The sequence below is a fragment of the Urtica dioica genome, chromosome 3 (genome assembly GCF_054948205.1).
Source record: "Urtica dioica subsp. dioica isolate 48M chromosome 3, U.dioica_male_clone48M_v1_H2, whole genome shotgun sequence".
NCBI lineage: Eukaryota > Viridiplantae > Streptophyta > Magnoliopsida > Rosales > Urticaceae > Urtica > Urtica dioica.
Genome location: NC_142758.1, coordinates 21,920,535 through 21,944,998, shown reverse-complemented (window position 1 = coordinate 21,944,998; position 24,464 = coordinate 21,920,535).

Sequence of the window (24,464 nt, the reverse complement as noted above, 5' to 3'; positions counted from 1 at the left end):
AGTTGTTCATTTTCGTGCGACAACATTTTGGCGCTAGAAGGAGGGGACTTCCCGACCTATTCAGCCCGAAATCCCTTCTATTCATCTTCTTCTTTTCTTCTGCAAACTCAACCTTCTCGAACTTGAGAAACGATGAGTAGCCAACCACCCGTACGTTCTGAGGGCGCAAACAACCCCGAAAACGTCGCTAAGACCAAGAAATACTTCTTGCGCTCCCGAGCGCATGGTGACGAAGAGTCGCTCCACGAAGAGAGCTCGACCCGCTCACCATCTCCATCTCCTGATAGCAGGGACAACCGTATCGTGGAGCTAGAGGAGAGTATCCGCCGACTGAAGGCGAGGAACGCAAGGTATCACCGCCAACTGGCCGCGAAGCAACCTATGCGTGACACGACGATCCCCAACGGGGATCCTGAGAACCTCAACGAGGAAAGCCGCGACCCTGATTATGAGGGTACTGGTGAGTCGGAGGATATCGAGACTTCTCTCACGAAGGACGGGGAACTCCCCACCGTGTTTGAAGCCGGTCCCTCGAATCCCTTACCCCGAACAGGCGATGCGCCGGTAACTTCTCAAGAGGGGAATTCCCGACGTTCGGCCCTCGACCGACTAGGTCCGAGGGAGAATGTTGCGGAAAGTCAGGGCGCGCGGAGAGCGCACCGCCGCAAGCAGAGCCGGCGCCTCCGTACTGCCAGCCCTGATCTTAGGGACCACCTCACTGCTCAACGCATTGGGCGTGGCAATGATCTGAGAGAGCGACTAAGCTCTAGACCCAACATCCCGCTGGCAGCCCCAACTAACGGGAACCGCCGCGCAGGACAGGGGTCTAACGAGAGGCTGCAGGTGACTCCTCCCGATCAAGGGGTTACTCCAACGACCGGTCTCGATGTGGTCACTATGATCCACAACCTTCGAAATGAGGTACGAGATCTCCGAGAATACGGAATAGGTGGAAGTGCCTACGGAGTCGTTGAGGAGAACTCATCGCCTTTCACTACTCAGATATTGGCTGAGGTTTGTACGGGGAATTTCAAGCTCCCGAACCTCGCTCCCTATGATGGGAAAGCAGATCCTGCTTACCACATCCAGCACTATGAAACCTGGATGACGATGCAGGGTGTTTCTCCTGGTGCCATGTGCCAAGCCTTTAGTCTGACCCTCGCCGGACCCGGCTTTGAGTGGTTCAAAAACTTAAGACCAGGAAGCATCCACTCGTTCAAAGACCTGAAGGACATGTTCCTGGCACGGTTCGCTACGTCTATGGCCCAAAAGAAGACCAAGATGTACCTGTGGTCAATCAGGCAAGAGAGTGGCGAGTCTCTTAGACGATACCTCGCCCGATTCACAGAAGAGTCAAACAAGGTCGACCGCTTTGACGACAGTGACGCGATTGCCGCTATCATAGAAGGCTTGCGCACGAGTGACTTCCTCAAGTCTGTCGTCGGCCGTGTCCCTTCCACCATGGCCGAGTTAATGACTCGAGCTAAGACCTTCATGGGAGTCGAAGATTACCTCGACGGACGCAAGAGCACTAATCAAAGCTCTCGCCGTCGAGAAGAACCTATCCGCGAGCAGAACGAACCTCGTAAGAGGCGAAACAAGGGGAACCAGGTTTCTAGCAACCAACCCCCTGTACCTCAGAAATCGCGACTTGCGGAAAACTTCAAAGGGTACTCGCCGTTCACGCCGCTGAACACGGCGCCGGAAAGGATCTTGGCTCTGGCACGTGACAAGTTCACGCCCCCGGCTCCAATGAAGAAGGATCCCGCAACTCGCGATCGGTCCAGGTATTGTGAGTTCCATCGGGAATATGGTCATTTGACCTCGGAATGCTACAACCTCAAAAGGCAAATCGAGGCTCTGATCCAACGGGGCGAGCTGAAGGAGTTCGTGTTGCGCATGATTGGCGCTGCGGGCCCCACCGCGAACAGACAGCAGTCTGGTCAAGGAGGAGGAGCAGCCGCCTCTGCCAACCAAACCCCGGCTACTGCCAACGCCAACCCACAACTGCACGTGGTTACCACCATACTGGGAGGTCCACAGGATGGGGATTCAGCCCGTCAACGGAAGAAATTCCTTAGGGCCGTGTCTCAGGAAGACGCTGCTATGCACGTCAACTTCACATATGAAGAACCTCCGTCCGTGCCTCACGAGACGATGTATTTCACCAATGAAGAGGCCAAGCGAGTTGTGCATCCGCACAATGACGCGATCGTGCTCAAAGCCCAAGTGGCCAATAACTTGGTAAAAAGGGTTCTCATCGATAACGGCAGCGCTGCCGACATAATCTTCAAGTCCACCCTAGAGCGCATGAAGCTCGGGGGGCTGCGCCCGACTCCGACCCAAACGCCATTGTTTGGGTTCACTGGGGAAAAGGTTATGACCGAGGGCATCATCGACCTGCCGGTCACCTTTGGGACCCCTGGAGGAATCGAAGCCGTTCACATGGTCCCATTCCTAGTGGTCGATCAAGAGTCGCCCTACAACTTAATCATTGGGCGACCCACGTTGAACCGGCTGAGGGCAATCACTTCCACGTATCACCTACTGGTGAAGTTCCCCACCGAAGGGGGAATTGGCATCATGGCTGGAGACCAATCCCAAGCCAGAGTATGTTACGTGCAAGGAGTTGATGGCAAGTCCGCGGGAAAAGCGGTCAACACAATCTTCCAACTGGAAGACGATTACCCATGCAGCCTAAGGGATGCAAGGAAGTTCGGAGAACTTGACCCCCGTGATGAAATCGAAAGACTCAAAGTGGAAACCTCCGATGATCTTGTGCCAATCGTCCTGGACGAGTCGAAGCCTGATCAAGTTGTAAAAATCGGCACCCGACTTCCACTCGCCATCAAAACTCAGCTTACCGCCTTCCTTAGGGAGTTCAAGGATGTTTTTGCATGGACTCATGCGGACATGCCCGGAATCGATCCCGAGGTAATAGTGCACCGACTGAACGATGACCCAAAGGTCGCCGAAAAAGTGCAGGCTAGACGAACGTTCAACCCAGAACGATACCTGGCCATAAATGAAGAGGTCGAGAAACTCCTCACCGCAAACTTCATTCGAGAGGCTAAGTACCCCAAGTGGGTCGCCAACGTGGTAATGGTAAAAAAGCCCAACGGGAAGTGGCGAATTTGTATAGACTACAAAGATCTTAACAAAGCCTGCCCTAAGGATTGCTTTCCACTCCCGCGCATCGAACAACTGGTGGACGCCACGGCCGGCCATGAACTCCTAAGCTTCATGGACGCCTATTCAGGCTACAACCAAATTTGAATGCACGAGCCCGATCAAATTAAGACAACCTTTGTCACTGATCGAGGTCTCTACTGTTACAAGGTCATGCCTTTCGGCCTTAAGAACGCGGGAGCAACATACCAACGCTTGGTAAATCGGATCTTCGCCGATCAAATCGGCAAGACAATGGAAGTATACGTGGACGACATGCTCGTTAAAAGCCTACTGGCAAATAATCACGTACGCGACCTTAGGGAGATGTTCACAATCCTCCGCCGATATAATGAAGCTCAACCCCAACAAATGCGTATTTGGGGTTGAATCCGGAAAGTTCCTCGGTTATGTCGTCAGCCGACGAGGCATAGAAGCGAACCCGGAAAAAATCAAGGCACTCCTTGAAATGAAGTCGCCAAGACGAGTCAAAGAAGTGCAAAGCCTGACCGGTCGGATTGCCGCTCTGACACGCTTCGTGTCTAAAGCCACCGACAAGTGTCAACCGTTCTTCAAAGCTCTGAAGAAGACGGACGGCTTTGAGTGGACGGACGAATGCGAAAGTGCCTTCCAAGAAATGAAGGCTTACTTTGGGTCCCCACCATTCCTCTCTAAACCGAAAGAGGGCGAGACGCTGTACGTGTATCTCGCCGTCTCTGAAAGAGCTGTAAGCGCCGTCCTTGTCCGCGAGGAGAACAAGGTCCAATGGCCAATCTACTACGTAAGCAAAGCCTTACTCGACGCGGAAACACGCTATACCGAGATTGAGAAACTTTCTCTGGCTCTCGTAACGGCAGCTAAGAAGCTACGACCGTACTTCCAAGCTCACCCAATCGCGGTGCGAACTGAGCATCCAATCGGTAAAGCTCTTCAAAAGGGAACGTCGACTCGCATGGCGATCTGGTCCCAAGAATTGAGCGAGTACGGGATTGAGTTCCACCCAAGAACGGCTATAAAGGGGCAGGCCTTAGCTGACTTCGTGGCAGAATTCTCCTACGCTCCCGATATGGGAAGAGCGGAAACTGACTTAAACGATAACGAGCTAACTCGGAAAAGGAAGGTAGACCCAACGGGTCCCATCTGGGAGTTATACGTAGACGGAGCATCTAATGCTCGGGGGGCTGGCGCCGGAATAATCCTGATTAACCCCGATGGGGAAAAGCTGCGATATGCCCTTCACTACGGCTTCCAAGCCTCCAACAATGAAGCTGAATACGAAGCGCTCATTGTAGGGATAGAGCTAGCACAGAAGCTCGGCTCCCATAACCTGCGAATACACTGCGACTCGCAGTTGATCGTAAACCAGGTTAAGGGAGATTACATCGCCAAGGAGCCTAACATGGTCGCATACCTGGCTAAGACGAACTCCAAACTCGAGGCCTTCTCTTGGTTCGAGATTCACCAAATCCCGAGAGAACAAAATTCGGAGGCTGATGCGCTTGCTCGCCTCGGATCTGGCATCGACGAAGACGGATTGGGGACTGTGCCCATTGAATCTCTCCCACGACCATCCGTCTCCCGAGACGAAGTCGGGACCATAGAAGTGGCATCTCAGCCCACTTGGATGGACTCAATTGTCGAGTTTTTGCGAAGAGGGGAACTCCCCGAAGACCGCAAGGAAGCCGATAAACTGAAGGCCTTAGCATCCAAATACACGCTCCGTGAGGGCACGCTCTATAAGCGCGGTTACTCGACACCGCTGCTCCGATGCCTCGATAGCGTTGAGTCGACCAAGGTCCTTCGCGAAATCCATGAGGGCATCTGCGGAAACCACGCCGCTGGAACTTCCCTTGCGCTCAAAGCGCTTAAGCAAGGCTATTTCTGGCCTTCCATGAAGCGAGATGCTTGCGAATGGGCAAGGCGTTGCGATAAATGCCAGCGCTTCGCGGAAATTCCGCGACAGACCCCGACCCCGTTAAGCAGCATCGTTGTCCCACGTCCCTTTGCTAAGTGGGGTGTGGACATCATTGGCAAGCTCCCTAGAGCGCCGAGGCAATACGAGTACGCCATTATCGCCATCGACTACTTCACTAAGTGGGTAGAGGCCGAGCCGCTTGCCAGAATAACTGAAGCAAACACGACGAACTTCATCTGGAAGAACATCATATGCAGGCACGGTATCCCCGCCTCGATTGTGACCGACAACGGGGCACAATTTGACAACGCGCGAGTAAGAGATATCTGCGATCAACTGAAGATCAGCAAGACCTTCTCCTCGCCGCGACATCCTCAGGCCAACGGCCAAGTCGAGGCAGTCAACAAGACTATCAAGAGTAACCTGAAAAAGAAGCTCGAAGACAAGAAAGGCGCCTGGGCCGATGAATTACCATTCATCCTATGGGCGTATAGGACAACCACGCGAAACGCCACCGGCGAGACGCCATTCTCCCTTGCATATGGGGTCGAGGCCGTGGTTCCGATTGAAACCGAGATACCCACGTTCCGAGTCGACACGTTCGACGAAGCGGACAACAACGAGGCCATGCGCCTTGAGTTGGACCTGATCGACGAAAAGAGGGCGGAAGCATTCAGACGCCTCGCCACACAGAAGCGCAAGGTCGAAAGATACTACAACTCCAAAATCAAAAGGCGAACCTTTGTCGTCGGAAGCCTTGTCCTCAGACGAGTGTTCCAAAACACACAAGTCCAAGGCGCCGGCGTCCTAGGCCCAAACTGGGAAGGCCCTTACAGAGTCCGCAAAGTCATTCACGACGGGACATATTACATCGAGCACACGGACGGGACTCCGATTCGCCACCCGTGGAACGCGGAGCACTTGAGGCAGTACTATCAGTAGCTAGCGTCCCCCGCTTTTTTATCGCTTTTATTTCCATTTTCAATAAGGCCTACGAGCCAATGTTTTAGGATTTGAATTTTCTCGCAAGTTTTTTTTCGCAAAAGTAATAAAACTTAAGTTCTCCGTTTCAATTTTGTTTACGCAAGGTTTCTGGTTATCGAATAATTAATTTATAACCCAAAAACTTGGGGGGGCTAGCTATGGTAAGGAAACTCTCAAAAGAACACGCTCCACCAAAAAAAAACCTAAGACGCCTACATGGCGCACGTAAGTCGCGTAAAGGCGCAACCCGTAAGACGCCTACATGGCGCAACCGAAGACGCCTACATGGCGCACGTAAGTCGCGTAAAGGCGCAACCCGTAAGACGCCTACATGGTGCAACCTAAGACGCCTACATGGCGCATGTAAGTCGCGTAAAGGCGCAGCCCGTAAGACGCCTACATGGCGAAACCTAAGACGCCTACATGGCGCACGTAAGTCGCGTAAAGGCGCAGCCCGTAAGACGCCTACATGGCGCAACCCAAGACGCCTACATGGCGCACGTAAGTCGCGTAAAGGCGCAGCCCGTAAGACGCCTACATGGCGCAACCTAAGACGCCTACATGGCGCACGTAAGTCGCGTAAAGGCGCAGCCCGTAAGACGCCTACATGGCGCAACCCAAGACGCCTACATGGCGCACGTAAGTCGCGTAAAGGCGCAGCCCGTAAGACGCCTACATGGCGCAACCTAAGACGCCTACATGGCGCACGTAAGTCGCGTAAAGGCGCAGCCCGTAAGACGCCTACATGGCGCACGTAAGTCGCGTAAAGGCGCAGCCCGTAAGACGTCTACATGGCGCAACCTAAGACGCCTACATGGCGCATGTAAGTCGCGTAAAGGCGCAGCCCGTAAGACGCCTACATGGCGCAACCCAAGATGCCTACATGGCGCACGTAAGTCGCGTAAAGGCGCAACCCGTAAGACGCCTACATGGCGCAACCTAAGACGCCTACATGGCGCACGTAAGTCGCGTAAAGGCGCAACCCGTAAGACGCCTACATGGCGCAACCGAAGACGCCTACATGGCGCACGTAAGTCGCGTAAAGGCGCAACCCGTAAGACGCCTACATGGCGCAACCTAAGACGCCTACATGGCGCACGTAAGTCGCGTAAAGGCGCAGCCCGTAAGACGCCTACATGGCGCAACCTAAGACGCCTACATGGCGCACGTAAGTCGCGTAAAGGCGCAGCCCGTAAGACGCCTACATGGTGCAACCTAAGACGCCTACATGGCGCACGTAAGTCGCGTAAAGGCGCAGCCCGTAAGACGCCTACATGGCGCAACCTAAGACGCCTACATGGCGCATGTAAGTCGCGTAAAGGCGCAGCCCGTAAGACGCCTACATGGCGCAACCTAAGACGCCTACATGGCGCACGTAAGTCGCGTAAAGGCGCAGCCCGTAAGACGCCTACATGGTGCAACCTAAGACGCCTACATGGCGCATGTAAGTCGCGTAAAGGCGCAGCCCGTAAGACGCCTACATGGCGAAACCTAAGACGCCTACATGGCGCACGTAAGTCGCGTAAAGGCGCAGCCCGTAAGACGCCTACATGGCGCAACCCAAGACGCCTACATGGCGCACGTAAGTCGCGTAAAGGCGCAGCCCGTAAGACGCCTACATGGCGCAACCTAAGACGCCTACATGGCGCACGTAAGTCGCGTAAAGGCGCAGCCCGTAAGACGCCTACATGGCGCAACCCAAGACGCCTACATGGCGCACGTAAGTCGCGTAAAGGCGCAGCCCGTAAGACGCCTACATGGCGCAACCTAAGACGCCTACATGGCGCACGTAAGTCGCGTAAAGGCGCAGCCCGTAAGACGCCTACATGGCGCACGTAAGTCGCGTAAAGGCGCAGCCCGTAAGACGCCTACATGGCGCATGTAAGTCGCGTAAAGGCGCAGCCCGTAAGACGCCTACATGGCGCAACCCAAGATGCCTACATGGCGCACGTAAGTCGCGTAAAGGCGCAACCCGTAAGACGCCTACATCGCGCAACCTAAGACGCCTACATGGCGCACGTAAGTCGCGTAAAGGCGCAACCCGTAAGACGCCTACATGGCGCAACCGAAGACGCCTACATGGCGCACGTAAGTCGCGTAAAGGCGCAACCCGTAAGACGCCTACATGGCGCAACCTAAGACGCCTACATGGCGCACGTAAGTCGCGTAAAGGCGCAGCCCGTAAGACGCCTACATGGCGCAACCTAAGACGCCTACATGGCGCACGTAAGTCGCGTAAAGGCGCAGCCCGTAAGACGCCTACATGGCGCAACCTAAGACGCCTACATGGCGCACGTAAGTCGCGTAAAGGCGCAGCCCGTAAGACGCCTACATGGCGCAACCTAAGACGCCTACATGGCGCATGTAAGTCGCGTAAAGGCGCAGCCCGTAAGACGCCTACATGGCGCAACCTAAGACGCCTACATGGCGCACGTAAGTCGCGTAAAGGCGCAGCCCGTAAGACGCCTACATGGCGCAACCTAAGACGCCTACTGTTGGAATCGATCTAGGGTTTAAGAAAAAGATTAAACGCTTCGCAAAGCGGCGGAATTTTAAAAATTTTCTTTTTAAGTAAAACTAGTTTTTACTAACCTAGACAAGAGCATATGCATGTAAATAAAAACTAATATGAGCTATAAGAGTTACTAACCTTTTTGATGCTTGAACGTTGATGAGCCTTTGGAAGGTTGGCAACGCTCGTCTCCCCTCGCAGCACGTCTCTCTTTTCTTTCCTCGGGAACTCGAGCAACCACGATAGTTTCTATCACTAAATCACTCGAAAAGAAGGAATTAGTGAGTGGGCACTTTTAAACACTACGACTTGAGAACGAGTCTCGAAGTCGCAGAGCTAAAGACTAGGTCGAGTGAGGACCTAGGTGCCAAGACAAGAGAAAACCGAAAATAAACTAGAGAGAGAGAGAAGAGGACTTCGGCCAAGTTCTAGAGAGAGAGTCTCTCAAATCTCTTAAACTTGGATGAATGAATTGTGAGGAAATGGGGCTCCTATTTATAGGAGAGGTCTCACCTTCAATAAGGTAGTTTCCTCTTCTATAGAATATCACATATTCATGAGCAAAAATCCTTCATTTCCCATTCCTTGTTGGGCGCCCAAGGCTGCCTCCTAGAGGCTAGGATTTGTTTCCTTTTTTGTTCCTTGGCTTTCCCTTTTCTCACTTGGCCGAATTTCCCATTGCATGTGTGGGAAATTTGTTTCCTCTTTTTCTTTTGGCAAGTATCTAAATACATTTATGCACAAAATAAACTCTCTTTCCTTGGGTATTATGGGCGCCCATTTCACTTCTAGAAGGAGCTTCTAGAAGCTTCTTCATTTATTCATGAGAACATGAAAAAGGCCCATTAAGAGTTTTCAATAAAATTCTTATGAAATGAAATTAATTCACAAGGCCCAATGATCAAGTCATGGCCGAGTGAAACATGTCATAAAATGACATTGTCAAAAAATTTATTGACATTCATTTCATCCTTTGTCTCAAAAGACAAAAATACCCTTTTAACTATTTTCGTTCTTGTTTTGGCTTAGCTTCCAGTTTAACTATTTCTATCGATGTGATTCGTGACAGTGACCTCATGGACCCAAATGAACAAAGCTTTAGCTAAACACTTGGACTCAAAAGTTCACAAACCTTTTCCAAGTATAGCTTAATGCCAACTGACTCCACTAAAGAGCTGACACTGAAAATCTCTCGGTTCAAATGAATTTATTTTCTACTCAAGAATTCGACCTAATTATGATGAGCGGATCCACTGAATATTATCTATGTTTACCCTTCATGAATGTCATCAGCTAGTCGGGATTTACTAAATTACCATTTTACCCTTCTAGCTGTTATTTCCTCAACTCCTTTGTCGCTTGTGAATAAGTTAGAAACAATGTATTGACGAGGAGCTAACAAGTCACATTGTTTCATCCAAAAGAGTCAGGACTCAATTTGGACACTGGCCAGTTCATTTATTCACACTCCAAGGAACAAAGCATGAGGTGACATACATTGCATTTCAGCAATCTTGTACATGAATTCCATATCTATGAGAACTTCACAAAGTTACTCATGACAGACTCACAACTTAGTACTTCACCAATAGGCCTTGTTCGGAATCACATAGTGAGTCCGAACTTTGACTTTCTCAAATGAGAATACTAAGGTGTGAAATGGCATGTCTCATTTCAGGATTAAGGTAAGCATGATGCAATTCATACATAGTGACTTCGAGACATAAGAGGTTAAATGGTTTGTTCTTATCTTGTCTCTAGAAGTGCACTGGTCAATTCAGTACCTTCGGAAGATACCTAGAAGAACTATAGAGTTCCTAACTCTCAATGCCTCATAACCAGACATCATAGATTCTTCTAACAATCATACTGAGGTCAATAGTCCTTTGACCCTAAGATCGCGAATATATCGTTTTCAGCAAACTACGAAGAGTTTGTTCATGCAAATCTACATTTGTCTCTTCGTAAGTTGTTAAGTTTGTTTATGGACTAAAAGACTATGGTTTTATCATAAAGCTTCAGACAAGGAAGATTGAATGAACGTTTCAACTTTATTAATGAATGAATAGGCAATTACAAGCAAGAGTCTTCATGAGACTTTATTACATCAAATGTTCAAAATAAAGACTACAACCCTTCTTGTGGGCACCATTGACAACAAACTCCCACTTGACTCAAAGAAGGTGTGTGTAGTCCTTCATGCCTAATCCCTCACGATGTTGGTCGAAGACCTTGTTCGCTAGGGCCTTGGTGAATGGATCTGCGAGGTTGTCCACCGTTGAGATCTTCTTCACTTCCACGTCTCCGCGCTGCACGATCTCTCGAATCAAATGGTATTTCCTCTCAATATGCTTAGAGCGCTTATGGCTTCTAGGTTCCTTTGAGTTAGCGACAGCCCCACTATTATCACAATAAAGGGTCATGGGCTCGTCGACGTTTGGAACAACTTCCAAATACTTAAGGAACTTTCTAAGCCATACAGCCTCTTTGGATGCTTCACAAGCAGCCACATATTCTGCTTCCATTGTGGAGTCAGCAATGCAAGATTGCTTAATACTTCTCCACACAACAGCTCCACCATTAAGGATGAACACAGATCCCGAAGTGGATTTCCTGGAATCCTTATCCGCTTGAAAATCGGAGTCGGTATATCCCGTCATAGTCAGGTCAGTACCTGAGTATGTAAGCATCAAGTTCCTAGTTCTTCGAAGATACTTAAGAACATGCTTAACAGCAATCCAGTGCTCGGGTCCAGGGTTGGATTGGAAACGACTAACTACGCCAACGGCGAAACATATATCAGGTCGGGTGCAAAGCATAGCATACATGAGGCTTCCTACGGCAGAGGCGTAAGGAATTTTCCTCATGTCTTCAATCTCTTGTGCAGTCTTGGGAGACTGGTCCTTAGAGAGTGAAACTCCATGCCTAAAGGGTGTTTGACCCCTCTTGCAGTCTTGCATCGAGAAGCGATCCATCACCTTATCAATATAAGATGCTTGAGAGAGCGACAGGGTCCGGTTTTTCCTATCTCGAAAGATTTGGATTCCCAGAATGTACGCGGCTTCTCCTAGATCCTTCATATCGAATTGCTTTGCTAGCCAGACCTTAACCTCAGATAACTTACCCACGTCATTACCAATGAGTAGTATATCATCGACATATAGTACCAGAAACACAACTTTGCCTTCGTGTATTAACTTGTAAACACAAGGCTCATCTATTGACTGTTCAAAGCCGAAGCTCTTTACAGTTTCATCGAATCTAATATTCCATGACCTAGATGCTTGCTTTAGTCCATAAATGGATTTAAGCAACTCACAAACCTTGGTCTCTTGACCTTTATCCACGAAACCGTCTGGTTGAGCCATGTAAATGCGCTCGTCAAGATTGCCATTCAGAAAGGCTGTCTTGACATCCATTTGCCAGATCTCATAGTCGAGAGCTGCAGCTATGGATAGGAGTATGCGGATGGATTTAAGCATCGCGACTGGCGAGAAGGTTTCTTCATAGTCAATCCCTTCTTGTTGGGTATAACCCTTCGCCACAAGTCGTGCTTTGAACGTCTCAACGTTCCCATCAGGACCCCTTTTCTTCTTGTATATCCACTTACACCCTACGGGTTTAATCCCTTCAGGAAGGTCTACAAGTTTCCAGACTTTGTTGACATACATCGAGTGCATCTCAACTTTCATGGCGTCAAGCCAAAGGTTTGATTCAGAACAAGCCATTGCTTGGCTATAGGAAACAGGATCATCCATGTCAGAGACGGCTACAAGAGAGTCTCCATAAGACATGTACCTGTCAGGCTTTTGAGTAGCCCTCCCACTACGTCGAAGTACTACTTGACGAGATTCTGATGAGTCAGGTTGTGTTTCAGTTGGGGTAAGAACAGTTCTTACAGATGAGGTAGAAGCTTCCTCACCCAACTTTTCTTCAAGCACAATTTTGCTTCTAGGTTTCGCATCCTTCATAAAGTCCTTCTCGAGGAAACGAGCATTCGTGTTAACGAAAGTCTTATCGTCCTCGGGACTATAGAAAATGAAACCTTTAGTTTCCTTTGGATATCCCACAAACAGGCACAATTCTGACCTACTAGCCAACTTGCTAGTCTTTTGCCTCAGCACGTGTGCAGGGCAACCCCAAATTCGGATGCGGCCAAGATTCACTTTACGGCCAGTCCATCGTTCATAAGGAGTACCAGGAACCGTTTTGGACGGAACTTGGTTCAGAATGTAGGCGGCTGTTTCGAGGGCATATCCCCAAAAGGAAAGCGGGAGTGATGAGTAACTCATCATTGATCTAACCATCTCCATAAGAGTTCGGTTTCTTCTCTCTGACACTCCGTTTTGTTGAGGTGTGCCAGGCGCGGTAAGCTGAGAAGCGATACCTTCTTCTTTAAGAAAGTCATCGAACTCTCCAGACATATACTCACCACCTCGATCAGATCGAAGGGTTTTGATCACTTTGCCAGTTTGCTTTTCCACTAAAGCCCTAAAGACCTTAAATACGTTAAAGGTCTCGGATTTGTGTTTAAGCAAATAGACAAACCCATATCTTGAGTAGTCATCAGTGAAGGTAACGAAGTATTCGTATCCTCCACGTGCCTGTTGGTTGAGCGGACCACATACATCAGAATGTATTAGTTCCAGCAACTCAGTGGCTCTTCGACCCTTATCGGAGAAAGGTCGCTTAGTCATTTTTCCTTCTATACAGGATTCACAAGTAGGTAGTGAGCCTATTGCAGAGGCTTGGAGTGGACCATCCCTCACAAGTCTCTTAATCCTATCTAGACTGATATGACCAAGTCTTAAGTGCCAGAGGTATGTTGATTTTGTTAGATCGGAGGATTCAGAAAGTTTGATCCTCTTTGGCTCCCTAATTAGATCGTTATCTATTTCGGTGTCTAAAAGAGAAGGTTGAGTGGGATAGATGTAGAAAAGAGCATTCTTCATACATGCATCAGTGACAAAAGAATTATCAGGAAACGAAATACGAATTCCATTCTTAATGAACTTTAAACAATAATCTTGCTCAAGAAGACGAGCAACGGATATTAAGTTCTTACCAAAGGTAGGAACAAAATAAACATTATTCAAGTTTATAGTGCGGTCTTCAAAAGACAATGTCACGGATCCCACAGCCTTCGCAGACACCAGGCTCCCATCACCCCATTTGAAACAGAACTCGCCTTCCTCTAAGCTTTTGGTCTTCTTGAAACCATTCAAGGAACAACAAATATGGTTAGTAGCAGCGGAGTCAAGAATCCACGTTGATACATTATCAGCTACTAAGCATGCTTCGGTAACTAGTACAATACTATGTTCCTTTGCTTTGAGATAGGCGGGACAGTTCTTTTTATCGGCCTTGTAAGGTCTCTTCACAGTTCCAGAGGCGGAGGCTTTTTGCTCAGTAGCATGTGCCTCTCCTTGATTCCTCTTTCTCTTAGTGAGACCTATAGCAGTGTGAAGTTCCTCCATAAGCTCGGTAACAGTGTACTTTAGCTTTGTAATAGAGTAGTTCAGCATGAAGGTATCAAGAGACTCGGGGAGAGTTTCTAAGATCATATCTATGATATTCTTCCCATCAATCTCAGATCCTAGGATTTCCATTTCATTTAGGTAACTAATGATCAGCATCATATGGTCCCTAGCAGGAGTCCTAGCCTTCATGCGACAGTTCATAAACTGTCGGACTGCTTGTAGCCTTGTTTGACGCCTTTGCCCTCCAAACATCTCAAGGAGATTGTAGAGCATGTCAGCGGCAGTCTCGAAGTCACGATGTTGCTCTTTCAGCACATTGTTCATAGATGCCAAGATATAGCACCTCACAATCTCATCGGATCGAAGCCAGGCCGCTAAGGCGTCATTGTCTTGAGTTGAATCATCATTCGTCAGAGGAGGACACGGGGTGGTGAGTACCCATTTGTGCTTGTTAACGGTAGGTATTATGTCGAGGTTACGTTTCGAATCTACGTAGTTTTCGTTTTCGAGTTTGATCGAGGAAAGAAAGATAGAGAGATGGTTGAGAGACATATTGCCTATAAGTTGAAACCAGTTTATGATTAGTCTTTGGTTTAGGATTTAAGTTTCATTAAGACTTTTGTAAAATCCAAAGGTGTTATAAACCAAACGATAATTTACTCCCTCAAGAGAAGGCCGCAAAAAATCTCCATTTATAAGTAAATGACACATCATTAATGCTAAGCCAAGATGTCAATACATCTATTTTGACTAGCCACCTTGTAAATTGGTTTGATCACTCATATCCTTTCGCAGAGCCTTAAGGAAGGATACTAGGGATTGAGCCTAAGTGTGCAACCAACCACTTAGTCTAAAAGATCAGCTTTGAAAAACAATCCCCCAAGGGGAGGCCTTGCCATCATTGCATCACTCTCGGACGTAGCTCATTGAGCAATGATCGAAGCAATAACGCCTTGGAGTACTCACATTTAAGTGAGGGTCGCAAGAGCGGCTCTTAGTCCCACGTTATTGCATCTTTCACTAGTGTTGGGGATCGCGGGTTACAAACAACGAGTATAACCCTCCCACTTAGTTTTTGGAGTTGGTTCATCGACTCTTTTAAGTTCGGAAACAGATTTCCTAGTTAGAGAGCGACGGAGCGGACAACTAGAAGAGAATCCTAGATCGACATGTTCAGAGCAGTATTAGTGCATAAAGGCACAAGGGACATACTCGATCTTTTCCTATTTTCTATTTCGGGAAAGTGCGTGAGGGAAGTGTGAACTTCAACTCACTCGAACACTTGAAAGTTTGAGATTACACATCTTTTTATTTTTCGGTTTTGTCTACAAAGAGACCTCCCACTCAAAATTTCAAGAGCATATAGATTTTGAACATATGTGATATAGATATAGTTTTGAAAACATTTTGAAAATTTATTTGATTTGGATGACAAAATATTTTCAAGTTTGAAAGTGAAAAACGGTTTTTCAAAATTCAAACTAGTTTTGTAAAAATTCAATTTCAATTAATCTTTCAAAAAACAAAACTTTTAATCTTTACACATCATGTTTATAATCATATGAAAAACATTTTTGCTCAAGAAAGTTTTCTCATTAGAGTTCTATAACTCATGGTAGTGGGGTTTGAAAATCCGGATTTCTAAAAAAACTGGAGTTTCAGACAGCCGCGCACCTCGGAGTAAAATCGCCATAACTGGCGGCTCCGATGTCCTTTTGAGCCGAAACCGGTGGCATTGGACAGAGGACAGACAGAGCTTTAATTTGATTCAAGAATCATTAAATTTCGATTTATGAGCAGAGAGTTATGCCGCTTTTAATGCGGGTTTACATTCCAGCTCGAAGAAAAAGAAATAAATTAAAGCTTTGTCCTTTTAGATGCGAAAAAGAATCGAGTGTAACGGAACGTTTTATGAAGTTGTTTAAAGCTTTTATTTGTGTTTTATTAGCAGGGTAATAACATAGAATAAAAGAAATAACAACATGCATAAAACGATTCAAGTAAATAAACGAAACTAGCAAGAAAAAAAAACTAGTCACAAAATTTACTCGAAAAATCTCAAACCTTTAAAACACGTTTTTCAATATAAAAAATTAAAAACTTTTAGAACTGATTCTAATGTGTTTTAACATCATCCCAAAATCATAGAAAAACAACATGGTTTTTAATTTAAAGGCATGAGCAATAAATTAAAAAAAAAAATCTAAGATTACAATTCTAACTTGTCACAAAATTAGTAAACTTTCGAAAACGATTTTCAAGCTCATAATTTAAAAACATGCACATGCATTCCTTTGACCATAGCTCTGATACCATTTGTTGGAATCGATCTAGGGTTTAAGAAAAAGATTAAACGCTTCGCAAAGCGGCGGAATTTTAAAAATTTTCTTTTTAAGTAAAACTAGTTTTTACTAACCTAGACAAGAGCATATGCATGTAAATAAAAACTAATATGAGCTATAAGAGTTACTAACCTTTTTGATGCTTGAACGTTGATGAGCCTTTGGAAGGTTGGCAACGCTCGTCTCCCCTCGCAGCACGTCTCTCTTTTCTTTCCTCGGGAACTCGAGCAACCACGATAGTTTCTATCACTAAATCACTCGAAAAGAAGGAATTAGTGAGTGGGCACTTTTAAACACTACGACTTGAGAACGAGTCTCGAAGTCGCAGAGCTAAAGACTAGGTCGAGTGAGGACCTAGGTGCCAAGAGAAGAGAAAACCGAAAATAAACTAGAGAGAGAGAGAAGAGGACTTCGGCCAAGTTCTAGAGAGAGAGTCTCTCAAATCTCTTAAACTTGGATGAATGAATTGTGAGGAAATGGGGCTCCTATTTATAGGAGAGGTCTCACCTTCAATAAGGTAGTTTCCTCTTCTATAGAATATCACATATTCATGAGCAAAAATCCTTCATTTCCCATTCCTTGTTGGGCGCCCAAGGCTGCCTCCTAGAGGCTAGGATTTGTTTCCTTTTTTGTTCCTTGGCTTTCCCTTTTCTCACTTGGCCGAATTTCCCATTGCATGTGTGGGAAATTTGTTTCCTCTTTTTCTTTTGGCAAGTATCTAAATACATTTATGCACAAAATAAACTCTCTTTCCTTGGGTATTATGGGCGCCCATTTCACTTCTAGAAGGAGCTTCTAGAAGCTTCTTCATTTATTCATGAGAACATGAAAAAGGCCCATTAAGAGTTTTCAATAAAATTCTTATGAAATGAAATTAATTCACAAGGCCCAATGATCAAGTCATGGCCGAGTGAAACATGTCATAAAATGACATTGTCAAAAAATTTATTGACATTCATTTCATCCTTTGTCTCAAAAGACAAAAATACCCTTTTAACTATTTTCGTTCTTGTTTTGGCTTAGCTTCCAGTTTAACTATTCCTATCGATGTGATTCGTGACAGTGACCTCATGGACCCAAATGAACAAAGCTTTAGCTAAACACTTGGACTCAAAAGTTCACAAACCTTTTCCAAGTATAGCTTAATGCCAACTGACTCCACTAAAGAGCTGACACTGAAAATCTCTCGGTTCAAATGAATTTATTTTCTACTCAAGAATTCGACCTAATTATGATGAGCGGATCCACTGAATATTATCTATGTTTACCCTTCATGAATGTCATCAGCTAGTCGGGATTTACTAAATTACCATTTTACCCTTCTAGCTGTTATTTCCTCAACTCCTTTGTCGCTTGTGAATAAGTTAGAAACAATGTATTGACGAGGAGCTAACAAGTCACATTGTTTCATCCAAAAGAGTCAGGACTCAATTTGGACACTGGCCAGTTCATTTATTCACACTCCAAGGAACAAAGCATGAGGTGACATACATTGCATTTCAGCAATCTTGTACATGAATTCCATATCTATGAGAACTTCACAAAGTTACTCATGACAGACTCACAACTTAGTACTTCACCAATAGGCCTTGTTCGGAATCACATAGTGAGTCCGAACTTTGACTTTCTCAAATGAGAATACTAAGGTGTGAAATGGCATGTCTCATTTCAGGATTAAGGTAAGCATGATGCAATTCATACATAGTGACTTCGAGACATAAGAGGTTAAATGGTTTGTTCTTATCTTGTCTCTAGAAGTGCACTGGTCAATTCAGTACCTTCGGAAGATACCTAGAAGAACTATAGAGTTCCTAACTCTCAATGCCTCATAACCAGACATCATAGATTCTTCTAACAATCATACTGAGGTCAATAGTCCTTTGACCCTAAGATCGCGAATATATCGTTTTAAGCAAACTACGAAGAGTTTGTTCATGCAAATCTACATTTGTCTCTTCGTAAGTTGTTAAGTTTGTTTATGGACTAAAAGACTATGGTTTTATCATAAAGCTTCAGACAAGGAAGATTGAATGAACGTTTCAACTTTATTAATGAATGAATAGGCAATTACAAGCAAGAGTCTTCATGAGACTTTATTACATCAAATGTTCAAAATAAAGAATACAACCCTTCTTGTGGGCACCATTGACAACACCTACATGGCGCACGTAAGTCGCGTAAAGGCGCAACCCGTAAGACGCCTACATGGCGCAACCTAAGACGCCTACATGGCGCACGTAAGTCGCGTAAAGGCGCAACCCGTAAGACGCCTACATGGCGCAACCTAAGACGCCTACATGGCGCACGTAAGTCGCGTAAAGGCGCAGCCCGTAAGACGCCTACATGGCGCAACCTAAGACGCCTACATGGCGCACGTAAGACGCGTAAAGGCGCAACCCGTAAGACGCCTACATGGCGCAACCTAAGACGCCTACATGGCGCACGTAAGTCGCGTAAAGGCGCAGCCCGTAAGACGCCTACATGGCGCAACCTAAGACGCCTACATGGCGCACGTAAGTCGCGTAAAGGCGCAGCCCGTAAGACGCCTACATGGCGCAACCTAAGACGCCTACATGGCGCACGTAAGTCGCGTAAAGGCGCAGCCCGTAAGACGCCTACATGGCGCAACCTAAGACGCCTACATGGCGCATGTAAGTCGCGTAAAGGCGCAGCCCGTAAGACGCCTACATGGCGCAACCTAAGACGCCTACATGGCGCACGTAAGTCGCGTAAAGGCGCAGCCCGTAAGACGCCTACATGGCGCAACCTAAGACGCCTACATGGCGCACGTAAGTCGCGTAAAGGCGCAACCCGTAAGACGCCTACATGGCGCAACCTAAGACGCCTACATGGCGCACGTAAGTCGCGTAAAGGCGCAACCCGTAAGACGCCTACATGGCGCAACCTAAGACGCCTACATGGCGCACGTAAGTCGCGTAAAGGCGCAGCCCGTAAGACGCCTACATGGCGCAACCTAAGACGCCTACATGGCGCACGTAAGTCGCGTAAAGGCGCAACCCGTAAGACGCCTACATGGCGCAACCTAAGACGCCTACATGGCGCACGTAAGTCGCGTAAAGGCGCAGCCCGTAAGACGCATACATGGCGCAACCTAAGACGCCTACATGGCGCACGTAAGTCGCGTAAAGGCGCAACCCGTAAGACGCCTACATGGCGCAACCTAAGACGCCTACATGGCGCACGTAAGTCGCGTAAAGGCGCAACCCGTAAGACGCCTACATGGCGCAACCTAAGACACGTACATGGCGCACGTAAGTCGCGTAAAGGCGCAGCCCGTAAGACGCCTACATGGCGCAACCTAAGACGCCTACATGGCGCACGTAAGTCGCGTAAAGGCGCAGCCCGTAAGACGCCTACATGGCGCAACCTAAGACGCCTACATGGCGCACGTAAGTCGCGTAAAGGCGCAGCCCGTAAGACGCCTACATGGCGCAACCTAAGACGCCTACATGGCGCACGTAAGTCGCTTACATGGCGCAACCCAAGATGCCTACATGGCGCGATCTGAGACGCCCACGTGGCACAATCCGGAACACGTAAGATACCTACGTAGCATGGCTGACTCGCAGTTGAAAATACTTAAGAACGCAAACCATCCAAGTGACTGACGTGTTTGAAAAAGTATCCTGCCGAGATAAAAGGATGGACAAAATCATTGACACAAACAAATGACCATCCATGCATGCCATAGAAGATAAATGTGCGAAAACACTCATAAAAATAAATGGATAACTCCTCATAAAAGAAAGGGGCAATTGCCTCAAAACCGAGAAAGCATGCGCTAAGACAAGTGCGCTAAAGGAAAATATCCTAGTAAGCAAGCGCTAAGACAAGTGCGCTGAACGGAAAAACCTAAAAAGCACGCGCTAAAACATTTGCGCAGGAAAAATAAAGAAAGAAAACGGTCACTCGGCGGGATCGTCGCCCACAGGGTCGGCCCCGTCAAGTGGTGGGAAAAGCGAGTCGAAGAAGTCGAAGGTGACCCCCCGAGAAACATTCTCGGCAGCTGTGGCGTCCCGACACTCCACCGCCGCTGCGTGCCTTGCCTCCTCGACTCCGACATCAAAGTCGTCCTGAAGGTCGGACGCAAGCTGCTCCGCCGCGGCTTTCTCCTCGGTGACCCGAACCACCTCCTCCGCCAAGGAATCGCGCTTACGCTCCGCACGAACACGGGCAGCCTCACTCGATGTAAGCTGGCCCTGAAGAATGCCAACTTCTTCCGTGCGCGATTCCAACTGACGTCGAAGGTCCCGCGCTTCGCTCCGGAAGACCTCCGTCGATCGAGTCGCCACTTCAAGGGCTTGACGTTCCGTCATTAACTCCTCAGCCATCTTCGCCACCGCTGCCTGAGCACGGTCGCACTTGCCGCGGGTAACTCCCAATTCCACGCGAGCCTCCTGAAGCTGCTCGCGGAGACTCGCAAACTCCACCTTTGAGTGAGAACCTCGCTCGGCGTGGGCCAGCTGAGACTTCGCTTGAGCAAGCTCCTCCTGGGCGCGACTCATCCGCCTGATGAGGTCGTGAAGGATCTTCTCGCCCCGGGTCGCTCGAGCAAGCACCTGAGAAGGCAAAAAGACAGTTTAGCAAAAGACAGATTCATCGCAAACGAGGCAAGGGAAACTCACTCTCTGTGCATCGGAAACGCCGTGACGAAAGAACTCCACGTCACTGCTGGCCACAACGCTCTTCTACATCTTCATCGAAGATTGAGCAAGGCCCAGGGAACATTCCCCCCTAACCTCCGCGGCCTCCACGTCGACCATCGAATTCACGCACTTAGAGTCCGAAGACGTGTCTGGCAAAGCCGAGGAGGAAGGTCGCTTCAAAGAAGCGCGAGGACCGTTCTCCGCCCGATGATCGGTATCGAGCCTCTCCCGTCCATCCCGCGCAGCTATCCGACGACGAACAGCCGCCAACGACTTCGGGTCTCGAGAAGCCTTCGCTAGACGAGCCCGAGCCCTCGCCCTAGCCGAGGAGACTGCAAAAGCGACAAAGTCAAAACCCTAAGCTAAAAACAAAAGCAAGAAGTACGAAACGTCAACATACCTTGAGGATCGCCGCTCGAGAGAGATGATGCGGCACTTGGGGTACCCTCGGTCCGCTGAGGAAGCGGCGGGAACCACCCAGTGGAAGCCATCAGCTCAGGAGAACGAAATCGTTCAACGGCTTTCCGAGCCTCCGACATTCCCCGGATCTCCTTCACAAAGTCGAGATCGTCAGCCCCCTCGTTAGCGGGAAACTCGGACAAGGGGCCGAACCGGAGCGGGGCGTCACCAAAAGCCTCCGCCGAGACCCACACCCACGGTCGTCGATTGTACTTCTCTGAATCAATGATCAGCTTAGTATTCCGTCGATCGCGGGCCACAAAGAAACTGGGTTGCCCGGGTGCAGGGAAGACCGCGATGAGATTGCGAAAATCACTCACGGTCATTACCCGCTCGGTCTGGCAATGCCATTCCATATGGCACATCGCCACTATGCGGTAGAATGCCGGGCTCATCTGACATGCGTGCACCCCCAGACGGGCGAGAAGCTGCTGAACGATGGGTTGAAACGGCAGCCGCAGCCCGCAGTTAAGACTCGCAACTGAAACTGCGGCAAAACCACGACGAGGCCGGAAAGGACGGTCGTCCTTTAAAGGACGGAGAAGCGCCACGGACGACGGAATGGCAAAAGCCTCCCGGAGACCGACGAATGTTCGGTAGGTAAGCGTGCTCGAAGCATCGACCCCCGAACAATCGAAGTCCTCGGGAGCAGCAAGGCACTCCTCGGGATACCACTCTGTCGTAGCAAGCGACCTCGCCGATACCAACGCCTCCGCGTCAGGGGTCTCGGGCTGAGAATCCCCTGGCTCCACGGAAGGGTCCCTGCCCTCCGACGCGACCGCGGCAGCTGCCGACGGTAGCTCGGGACACTCCGATGCGAGGCCTTCGGCCCCCGGACATGTCTCTGAATCACCTCCGGGATCTTCAGACTCGGGACCAAAGTCGTCCACGCAGTCTATCTCGTCGAGAACCGACTCTAGCGGAGTCACCGCATCCGCATCCGTAACATCTCCCGGCACGCCTTGAAAGCCCAAGTCGGACTGCGGCACGTCGAGGCGAACTTTGTCACGGACCCCCCCGCCAACTAAGTTGATCACGAGGCGAGGGGCAGGCTCCCCAGACGCGGGACGATCAAACTCCCCGCTTGTACCGCGCCCAGTTGGCGCGCACTCTTCGAGAGGCTGAGCAGCGGGCACGGTCGCACCCAGCTCGCCTTCCTCCAACCACTGCTCTACTCCGCTTGGATTTTCTTCCACGTGCAGAGGAACTTCCCTTAATCCCGCGAAGAGATCGTCCTCTGCGTGTTCAGAACCCTGAAACAAGAGAGAGAAATCAATCTCGGGACTCTCAGCTGAGAAAAGGGGAGGGACACCCATAATGCAAGCGTAAAAGAAGAAAGCAAGCGTAAGAAAAGAGAAAAAATAAAGTGAGGAACGAAGGGAAGGGGGGAGGTCTATTTATAGACTTCTAGGGGGGTAGGAGTCGAAATCCTACTCCCACAAGGAGCAAAATCGGAGTAGAAACTCCAAAAAGTCGGAGTTCTCCCGCGCGAAGCGAACCAGCCCCGCGCACGGGGCGCGCCGCGCGCCAAGCCCGCGCGCCGCGCGGGACATGCAGCACCGACCGCGCGCTGCGCCGTCCAGGCGCGCGCCGTGCGGCCACCCCCTAAAAAAAAAAAAAAGAAAGAAAAAAGAGAAGAGGAAAAAACTTTCCTCGGGGCCACAAGGCACGGGAAACATTTTCCTCAAACACCCAACTAGAAGAACAAAAAGTTCATCGCTGGGACGCCTCCCGAACGACGAACTTGGGGGGCTAATGTTGTCGGTCGTTTTCGGAAAACCCGAGACGCCAAGAAGGCACGTCGCTCAAAGGGCCGATGGTCAGGCCGGAGGTCCTGAAGAGCGGCAAATCTTCAAGCCCTCGCCCAAACTCCTGACTCCTCGAGTCGAGCTTCGCTCCTCGAGTCGAGCCTTGAGTCAATCTCCTCGAGTCGAGATTCGCTCCTTGAGTCGAGCCTTGAATGGTTCCTCGAGTCGAGCCTTTAATTGTTCCTCGAGTCGAGCCTCGAGTCATTTTCGAGTCGAGCCTCGAGTCATCCTCGAGTCACTCCTCGAATCAAGTCGCTAGTCGCTCTCGCCGGGCCGAGCCTTGCTCCTCGGATCGAGTCACTCTCATCGAGTAGAAAGCTTCATATTTCACGTGAGAAGAATGGCATTCGAAGGCCCGCAAGATCCCGGCAAGACGAGCCGCCCACTACGCACACAACGCGCTGCGCCGGCCAGCCGGGCAGCAAGCAGCGCGCCGCGCCGGCCAGGCAGCGCGCCGCGCCAGTCAAGGCACCCTGCGCCTCGCGTCCTGCACCGCGCGTCCCGCGCTGCGCCCGGTGACCCGCGCGCCGCGCCCCCTGCGCCGCGCGCCGCGCGTTGTGCGCCGCCCTTTGTGCGCCGCGCGCGCTGTGCGCCTCCACTTGATGCCACACGCATTCCTAGTCCCACATGGACGAAAAAAGGACCTTATAAGGCTCCCAAACACCTATAAATACCCTCTCTCATTGAGGAGAAAGCCATCCCAAAATATCCAATAATTCTCTTCATCTCTTATCGACACGCTCGATTTCTCTGCTTCTCTGGATGCCACATTTGGCCTGAAGCAGGTTCTCTTCTCTCTCCCTCGTTCTCAAAGGTCACGAAGCACTCACGGGAACTTCCCGGATGTCGCTCCCTTTGACCGAACGTTCTCCGGTGCTCAAGCACGCCCCTAGGGTTCTCAACTAGAGCTACCCTTGCACGTCTAACACGCTAGACGCGTACGCGATCTCCGAAGTTCTGAGACGCTGCCGAGGACTCCTCGCGCCCCGTTTCCTTCGTCGAGCACGCCTCTTCGCCAAGGCTCCACGCCTCATACTGCGTCACACACGCTTGAACTACGTTCTGACCTGATCCCACGCACGGGTACGTAGGCAGCCGACAACCAAGGCACGGTCACCCATCCTCCTCA